The following is an 8,403-nucleotide window of genomic DNA, read 5'->3' on the forward strand; positions in this document are numbered from 1 at the left end:
TCTAATATCTTGTATATTTATATATATATATATATATATATATATATATATATATATATATATATATATATAATATATATATATATAAAGAATCACCGTCATTTTATTCACATTTTCCTTCCAAACACATTAATTTCCCTTCTCTTTACACTCCCTTGTTTCTTTTTTCAAAATTCTTAGAATTTTTTTTTTCTCTTTTTCAAATTCTCAACTCATATTCTCCCTTTCAAACATTTGCGATTGACATGAGCCCCCTCCCTTCGATGACTTCTCTGAAAAATTCGAATGACCATCTTTTGTGCCAGTGCTCCCAAGGTGAGTTTTTTTTAATGCCTTATTAATAGATCATCATGGCTCCTCTCTTTCGTTGAGTTGGTGTGGGAGTTGATTTCCGATATACATTTAGGTTTAACATTCCTTTCTTTTTTTCTGTTTGGTAACTGGAGTGTTATGTAGTTAAGATTAAGTAATTGATTGACTTAAATATCTGAAAGGATTGGATTTTCAACAAGAGAAACTATCTTACCTTAGGAGGGCCAGCACCAGCAGCGATGAAATGATTCCTCTTGTATCAATAATATATTGTTAGACTCATGATCAGAAAGTTTTGAAAAGAATGTAGATACTTCATATGCCGGTGAATATGACTTGCGTTTGATCAACAAACATTAAAAAAAAGAAATAAACAAAAATCAACGGGTGCATTTTAAACAATGATAAATTGGTGAATATTTACCATATTTATCTGATAGTTATTCATAAATCGTCTTGGTTATTTTGACCAATCGTTTTATAGATGCAAATACTTGTGAACTGAAAGAAATGTATTAATTCATCATGAGCAATGAAGATGGCCGTGAATTGTGGTATTATACCACAGAAATAAATATTTGGTTAAATGGCGTTAGATTTTATTATACACAGCATGCAGGGTGGGGCCGGGGTAGTTGCATGGGGCAAAATCAATAAAACTAAAACAAGAAATCTGTTTTCATTGATTGATTGATTGATTGATTGATTGCATTTATTCTTTTTCATTCCAAATTTAACAAAAGTTACAATGTAAAGCATAACACAAAAATATCATATACAGAAATGAAAAAAGGGAACCCACTGGAAAGCAAAGCTTGTTAGTATGGGTTCCCTGCAATAAATAGTTAAAGTATATCTTTGATCAATGAAATTCAATTCGTAAATTAAAAAGGTTTGTACAATGAAAAAGAATACCAGTGGGGTCAAGCTTTTTATGTTTACTAACTAAGTTACAATTAACAGAAGAAATGTTATATCGTTGGTAATTTTGTTATACACTGTATTTCTCCATTTTGCCACATGTGCGATAATTCCATGGGGAATGAATAAGACACGCAGCTCCCCCAGGAAAATCTTAGTAATCTTAGTAATTAGTAATTTCATGAAACCAACTTCACATAAGGATGTATTTTTCCTTTAACAAGAGGTCTGTAAATTACACGGCCCTGGGAGGCGGAGGTGCTGAAGCACCCCTAAGATTTTCCTGGGGGAGCTGCGTGTCTTATTCATTCCCCATGGAATTATCGCACATGTGGCAAAATGGAGAAATACAGTGTATAACAACATGACCAACATTTTAGGGTTGTGTCACTTTTTTTTGCTTGTCAAATTTTTCTCGGGACCAAAATGACCTCCATTTTGTACTAAAGACCCTTTTTTGTCTTCTTGCGTTTTAAATTTCTCAGGACCGATATGATCTCCATTTTGTAGTGGAACTTTTTTTTTTTTGGGGGGGGGGGGCTTCCAAATTTACATCAGCATCCCCGGCAAATAAATCGTTCCCAGGGCCATGGTAAGTTTTTTAACATTTTTTTTCTTTTCTTCATTTTGTTTTCTCGTTCATCTTCCCTATAAATCACATTTCAACGTTACGATACGATTAATCATCCGCATGTCTAGTTTTTCATTGTGTGTGTAGCCATGAGGGTCGACAGAGCTATTTAATTTTTTCACATTTTAATAGGAAAACAAAACAAGATGTCACCGTTTCCAAACGGATTAGGGTCCGTGTCACTAGTGTAAAAAAAATCTTGTCCTTGCGGCGCGTTTTTGTCTCACCTGTGAAGCAGAGTGAGACTATAGGCGCCGCTTTTCCGACGGCGGCGGCGGCGACGGCGTCAACATCAAATTTTAACCTGAGGTTAAGTTTTTTAAATGACGTCATAACTTAGAAAGTATATGGACCTAGTTAATAAACTTGGCCATAAGGTTAATCAAGTATTACTGAACATCCAATTAGAGTTTCATGTCACATGACCAAGGTCAAAGGTCATTTAGGGTCAATGAACTTAGACCATGTTGGAGGAATCAACATCGAAATCTTAACCTGAGGTTAAGTTTTTGAAATGTCATCATAACTTAGAAAATATATGGACCTAGTTCATGAAACTTGGACATAAGGTTAATTAAGTATCACTGAACATCCTGCATGAGTTTCACGTCACATGACCAAGGTCAAAGGTCATTTAGGGTCAATGAACTTTGGCCGAATTGGGGATATCTGTTGAATTCCCATCATAACTTTGAATGTTTATGGATCTGATTCATAAAACTTGGATATTATAGTAATCAAGCATCACTGAACATTTTGTGCAAGTTTCAGGTCTCATGTTCAAGGTCAAAGGTCATTTAGGGTCAATGAACTTTGGCCGAATCGGGGGTATCCGTTGAATTACCATCATAACTTTGAAAGTTTATTGGTCTAGTTCATTAAACTTGGACATTAGAGTAATCAAGTATCACTGAACATCCTGTGCGCGTTTCAGGTCACATGACCAAGGTCAAAGGTCAATGAAGTTTGGCCGAATTGGGTGTATTTGTTGAATTACCATCATAACTTTGAAAGTTTATGGATCTGATTCATGAAACTTGTACATAAGAGCATGGACCTATTAGGTCCATGATAAGAGTAATCAAGTATCACTGAACATCCTGTGCGAGTTTCAGGTTACATGATCAAGGTCAAAGGTCATGTAAGGTCAATGAACTTTGGCCATGTTGGGGTTTTTTGTTGAATAACCATCATATCTCTGTAAGTTTATTGGTCTAGTTCATAAAAAGTGGACATAAGAGTAACCTTGTTATCCACCTTGGATGCATCATTATTCCACTGGAATTTTAAGTCAAAGTTAAGTCGATGAAAAAAATGTCAAATTTCAGTATCTTGGCATAAGCAAAAGAACATTATCCTTATCCTCCTATCTACTGCAGCGGTGGTCGTTGTGGTGGCCCTATGTCGACCACTCCTAGGACGATCTCTTACTTCATTAGTAGCCAAATACCGCTGGTTTAAATTTGAAATTGTTGTTGGTGACTCTTAGAAATATCGAGCCACTTGTCTAAATGACTGCCCAGACTGCAACAATCCTATTGCTCTTGCATGCTCTTGGTTGGAAAGCTTCAACTTGAAAGTGAATGTCCAAATGATCCATCTCATTATGCATCTCATGATGCATCCTTAAGCATTCAATTCAAATGATAAACGCATGTTTAAATTGCTGATTGTATGCCTACAGGATGGCCGTGATCATTAGCATTTGAATGGTCCATTTCTGCAATTTTCTTTTACTGACATTGCTATTGTTTAGAGCATTTAACCACTCATGCATGACTGTTCACATGAAAATGTCATGTCATACCGGAAGAGGAATATTGTCTGGTTATGTTGACAAACAATTTGCCTTTAATCAAATATCTATATGCATGGAATATTTTAACTTTTTTAAGTGTCCAAGAACTCTTTTTGCTGAGTGTATTTATATATACATATATATATATATATGTGTGTGTATGTATATATATATATATATATATATATATATATATATATATATATATATATATATATGTGTGTGTGTGTGTGTGTATATATATATATATATATAACAAATTACACAATCGTTCACTCGTTTTACAACCTCGCCCCCTTTGGTATTATTTTGTTTTTATATTGAGTGGCACATGAACCAATGTTGGTCGCTTTAATGAAAATATGCAGATTTCATTCATAAAATCAAAAAATCTGTTCACTCGCTTCGCAACCTCGCTTCGTTTGTTCCGTCAATCGAATTAACTATACAAGTGTACCCTTTATTTTGTTTAAATAGGGCTACCCCCTTAATTCTCTCTCCATGCGTAAAGTTTCCATGTTATTCTCGAGCTACACACCGTAAACAAGAACAAAATATATCTTTTAACAACACCTTGTTTTCGCAAGCCAAATGAACCACATCGGAGTTATATTGTGTTCCAGCCAAATCTCTGTTTGTCCAACATGGTGTCTGAGCCGGGTTTAGACATGGTATGGATTCCTCTGGATAAAGAAGTATCGTAGCACCTTCATAGAATATACCAGGCGTATTAGTTGCAAGTTTTTGCCATAAAGGAGTTCTGAGTGAGAAGATGAATAGAAAAAATACCAAACAGCGACTATAGTTGAGAGAAGAGATAAATATTCATCAAAAAGTTGCGAGATGACCATCTGTTGTATGGGCTGCATCGTTGAGAGAAGAGATAAATATTCATCAAAAAGTTGCGAGATGACAATCTGTTGTTTGGGCTGCATGGATGTCATTTTTTATACTGTTATATTCATTAAAGATATTTTGATTTATTTCCTTTAAAACAAAATGAAAACTTGATAGCCCTACTCAGCAGTACCAACAATCGTTGGTGTACCGATATATCTCTATACAGCTTAAGGGGGGGGGGGGGCGGGGATACTCATATATATGATTTACAGTTGGCTTCTTGAAATGAAAACGAAATAACGAAAGAGAAGAAAATATCCATGTCCAATATTTGACTTGTCAGAGTGCATCCCTTTGATTACACAGCGCGTAAGTTCGATGCTCAAATAAATCAGAAATTGAAGTGCCTTCTTCACATTCTTGCATATATCTCGAGTATTATGACGTCATCCTTATGATTGCTTAGAGTCGGAACGTTGATAGTATACATGGGCTCTGCATCGGCATTTCTTGGTTTTTTATTTTTCCCCCTTTTGTCTTCCTTTGTTTCCGTCAGTTTCGTTTATTATCCTTCCATAATCCCTTTTTTATTTTTCCTTCAATAATATTCATTCATTTCTTCCTTTTTATCTCTCTTTCTTTGTTTCTTTTTTTCTTTCTTTCCTTCTTCTTTGTTTCTTTTTTCTTCTTTCTCTCTTTTGGTTATTTTCTGTTTTTTCTCCCTTTTATTGCACATGTTCTCTCCCTCTCTCTCTCTCTCTCTCTGGTTTTGCATCATTCTCCTATTCAGTTTTCTTTCTGATGTTCCATCTCTATTTTCGTTTCACATTATCATCTTTTCGATGGCTTTCCCCCCTTACCGACGATTTCTTGTTCTCAATCTCCATGTTTTCTTCCCCTCTCTCTATATGCCTCTCCTTCTTTTCCTTTTCTTTTATATCTTCCGTGTTTTTTTTAAATTCTTCTCGACTTTATTTACCAGCCAATTGTTTTGTAGATTTTAGACCATAAAATTTGCACTTTCGAGGTTATTTTAGTTTTTTCTTCTTGGAATTCGTACTATTTTCTTATAATAGAAATAGATCGAAATTGGAGCACTGATATACTTCCATTGCGATTTTCATGTATATACACGTACGTATGATTGAAATAATGAGAATATGGCAGAGGTAAAGAGCAGAAGAGGGGGTGAGAGATAGAGAGAGAGAAATAGGGAGGATAGGAGGGAATAGGAATGGGGGTATACCAATAGCGGTGACCGATCCACAACATTTGTCTGGAAAATTAGAAATCTTTCTTTTGTTTTTATCATGAATTATTTTGGTTACTATAACTATTATTATTCTGGTTATCAAAGTTTAACCTAACCTACTCTGCGATATACCTCTCAAGCAACCCCATCTCAAAATCCAATTGCCCTTCTCAAAAGTATTTTAGATAATATTGGATAAGAAAACATACTTTCATCGAACGACGTCAGTGACTTTTGTAAAGCCTTAAGAAAACTATATAGATAATTATTTAGGTGAGAGTTCAAGGATGTACATCGTATGTACACTCTATAATTCTTAGAACTTTTGTTGTTCGTAAATATTAACGAAGAGATCTTTGAGTTAGAAATAAAAGTCGTTGAGACTTTAGAAGCTAAAGTAGCTCCTGTTGGGAGAGCGTTAGACACAAGATCTGAAGGTCCCTGGTTCACACCATGGACCTATTACGAAGGTCCATGTTCAGACTGAGGGTCTCCATTTTTCGTTTGGTGTTGCATAAGAGCTATATACAAATAGGGTTTTACGTCGAGTATTATACTTTAGTCATGTCCATGTTGTGTTATTTAGTTTTACATAAAGAAACTCCTTTATATTGAGTTGAGGAGAAGTCTTATGTTCGTTTTATGTGAAGGGGCTCTTGTAATAAGCTACAGTCTTTCTTATTTACAGAGACTGAAGTCTTACTTCGGTCCTCGGGATCTTTGACATGTTTGAAAGACTCTACTTTGGTTGAGTTGATGTTTAAATGGTCTCATGAGTAGTGCTTCAGTGAATTCGAATTGTTCGCTGTGTATATTTATAAGAACGTATTGACCTTATGAATGTTTCACCAACATGCCTGTCCATTGTTGCGTGCTACTTTGCTACAAATGCTAGACAACCCTTGAAGAATAACACCAAACAACTTCATCATAGTAACCGTTTTTTAGGCCCAGTTGTATCTACAGAGGGGGGAGGGGGAACATATCGCGGTCATAAGCCAAAACTTAAGGTGCACACAGAATGGTAAAATTAATGAAAATACATATTTTTTCGGAAAAGAAATAAGAAATAGATTTCATCCACAAATTAATTTGCCAAATTGATCGAGGTCCCGGCAGCCGGCCGCTTAGCAGCGCCAGATCGACATTGCTCTATCCCCTAAATCGTTGACCGTCAAGCAGGGTATAGCAGCAACTCCCACCTTTAATACAGGGTCATTCTCAGAAAAATGCACCAATTGATGGGGGGAAAAATCGTAAAAATGAAGTCTACAGAATGGGTTGAAAGGTGCATATCGTGAAAGTACAATGTATGAGAAAGTGGAAACAGAAAAGGGGCAAGTCGCTGTTGCGTCAATTTGAAGTACTGACCAGATTAACTCGAGCACTGTATATCAACGTTACGGAGGTTAATCGTTAGCATTGCCCACTTATGTTACTCGATTAAATCACTTTTGATATGATTGGAATTGAAATGCACACAATTTAGTTTCAGTGTGGTATCAACAATTTTATCTCTGAAGCCAAAATGTTTGAAAGATGGAAAAATATTCAATATTGTTTTTCAGAACTAGGATTTTACTAAATAACATATAACAAAAAGTACCATAAAAATCATTGCACATCTTTCGTTCAGTATCATGTTCATAATTTGAATGAGTGAACCTTAAAATAAGTTTCATCCATAACCTGAGATCCTAAGCAATGCATGACCAATGCTGGGAATCCAAAGATAGTCTACCATTAAATTCTCTCGATGGCATTTAACTCTGTCAATCTTCGTTACGGAAGTTAAAATTAAGTTACAAGTTGCAATACTTATTTTGTTAGCTTAGGAACATCCATATCAAGGTATTCGTATATCATTTTTTTAAAGATTAATGTGGAACGCATTTCTTAATTTTCCCACCCCCCCCCCCCAATAAAAAATGTTAAAAATAGAACAGGAAACGGACAACTGTCATTTTTGTTGTCGTTCTTGGTCACAGTTAAAATGAGAAAACCGAATAACCGGGCCACAGAATTGTAGTTTATCTTAGAAGTTTCTGGCCTCAAGTAATCCTAAGCAAGATCCTAAGAAATGCATGACCAATTCTGGGAATCCCAAGATACTTTACCATCAAATCATCGAGTGGCCTTTACCCTTGTCAATCTTCGTTACGGAAGTTAAATACAAGTTACAAATTGCAATATTTATTGTTAGCTTAGGAAAATCCATATTCAGGTGTTCGTATTACCTTAAATAAAGATAAATGTGGCGCGCATAGCTTAATTTGCCACCCCCTAAAAATGTGAAAACATAACATGAAACGGAAACTGTAATTTTATTGTCGTTCTTGTTCAAAGTTGGAATGAGAAAACCGAATAACAGGGCCACAGAATTGCAGTTCATCTTAAAAGTTTCTGGCAATAAACAAAATATAACAATCGTAGTCCCGTAACCAGGATGAGTTCTCTGGGTTACGAGGAATCCCGCCGCTTGCCAATAGCCAAAAAGATAGAGAGAGAGAAAAAAACGTTTAAAAAGACATGGGGAAACGAATAATAATAAAGTGACGTGAATGAAACAAGAGGCTAAAATATCAGAAATACATAAATTATTAATGGAATCTATATGATCTAATCGCGATTTTCGTTTCATTATTTTGT

The sequence above is a fragment of the Lytechinus variegatus genome, chromosome 14, assembly GCF_018143015.1.
Source record: "Lytechinus variegatus isolate NC3 chromosome 14, Lvar_3.0, whole genome shotgun sequence".
Classification (NCBI taxonomy): Eukaryota; Metazoa; Echinodermata; class Echinoidea; order Temnopleuroida; family Toxopneustidae; genus Lytechinus; species Lytechinus variegatus.